We start from the raw sequence: 2,101 nt of genomic DNA on the forward strand, positions 1-2,101 counted from the left end.
TCCCACGGTTTTAAGTCCCAATTTTCATGTGTGAATCAAGAAAGATGCTTCTATATTTTTATTATTTTATTTTCAAGTTTTATTTTATTATCTTTTATTATCAAATTATTATATTTTATTAGCAAATCAGTGGCATTTGAATAGTCCAATATCAAGGTATGGAATAGGATCTGTTATTTTACCCACAAGACTCAGGAGTTATGTTCATAAACCAGAAGCAAGAAGAGAGGAAATTCAAGGAGTCTAAATAAGAGCAACTTATAGATCTGAACAACCATTCAAATGGTTAAGATGGAACTAAAAAGGGAAGAAATCCACCCCCCGCAGATAGCCTAGGAATACATGTCAATTTAAATTCTCCTTTTTTAGATTCCTCATCCTTTTAGATTTCAAACTTATTCTTTAGAATTTTTGTTTAGAATACCATTGAGGTTCAATATGCACACAAGAAAATTAACTTGTCAATTTGAAATACCATTGACTAAAATGACAATATATAAACATTTTACAAGCAACTTAAATGAAAACACAAATTAGAGCTATCTGAAAATAGACAAATGAGTAATTAAATAAACATTTTTTAATTTATAAAGTAAAAATAGTTAGGAGTAAATACAACTAGGGAAGTTAAGAACCTATATCCCATAAAATATTTTTAAAATGACAATAAACAGAAGGAAACACAAGTAAATAGAAAGTTTCCATGTTCATTAATGAGAATTAATTATTAATAAATTAATAATCTCAAAAATTTATCATAGCAAGAAGCCTATGCTTCAATTTAACAATGAATAAAATTATAACAGCATTTTTCACATACATAGAAATAATCATTTTCATATTAATGTAGAACATTAGAACACAGGATGTCTCAGAGCAGGGCACTGTGGCCATACCTTTAATCCCAGCATTTGGGATTATGGGACTCTCTGAGATCTAGGTCAGCCTGGTTTACATAGAGTTCCAGGACAGCAAGATTTACACAGAGAAACATTGTTCCCAAAATATAATAAAATAAGAATATCAACTCATTGAAAAAATAAATCTATCTGAAACAAAACAAAACAAAACAAAAGGCCATTAAGAAACCAAAGCAAATCAGAGCACAAAGTCAAAAGCCTGAGTCATCAAACTACTTGGCTTCATCTTTTTTTTATTTTTTATAACCAAGTCCATTTAAATGAAAACAAACATTTATAGACAATATTTGGGAATTTGGGTGTCGTTCTTTCCAAACTACTTCCTGCTGGTAAGGGGCGCTGTCATGGGGGATTCTAAGAAGATGCAGGAATCCTGGCTGTAGTCTGCAAGGCTATTTTGTCCAGCTGTTTTGAATGTAGGATCACTTTGTTGGCTTCATCTTTACAGCAGTATCTAAGTCACCAAATTGGCATGTTTCTGGTAAAAAAAAAAAAAAAAAAAAAAAAAAAAAAAAAAAACCCAACCTATAATGTGAAAGGGCAGTTACAGAGTTAGGAAATAAGCCCAAGTATTTAGCATCAATTGGTTATTGTTAAGGTTTCAATAATTCACAAGGGAAAAGTTGGGATTTTTCAATAAATGACATTAGGAAAGCCTTACATTCACATGTGGGAATTGCAATAAATGAAAATTAAAGTCATAATTAAATGTCCTGGGAATGTGCATGATTACAGATGAATGAACATGAATTCAAGAAAAATAGTTCTATGTCAGATACAAATGGTTTCATGCATTCTCTGTGAAGTCATGGTTAGTAAAATTCTGGAGGGTTGCATATATTATTGCAGGAGTTATTTAAGTTGCTGTTTGTTGGTTATTAAGTCACAATTTTAGGAAGATGGGACGTCTCCAAGAGATTTTCAGAGTCAACATCTACATATTGGTTAATGTCTATCTACTTTCACAGCGAAACAAGAAAAGAGAATAGAGATCATTTACTCTCTTTTTGTTTTCCTTCTCTTTCTTGTATATGTGAGTTTTTTAAACATTGATTAAAGACAGCAGTGATAAGGAATGAACAACATGACAATGCAATAAGTAGCTTTCCAGATAACGATGCCAGAACTGGAATACTGCAGAGAAAATGGACATGGTGTCTGTTGTTTTCTGAGGAAATGGA

The sequence above is a fragment of the Phodopus roborovskii genome, unplaced genomic scaffold (genome assembly GCF_943737965.1).
Source record: "Phodopus roborovskii unplaced genomic scaffold, PHOROB, whole genome shotgun sequence".
NCBI classification, from domain to species: domain Eukaryota; kingdom Metazoa; phylum Chordata; class Mammalia; order Rodentia; family Cricetidae; genus Phodopus; species Phodopus roborovskii.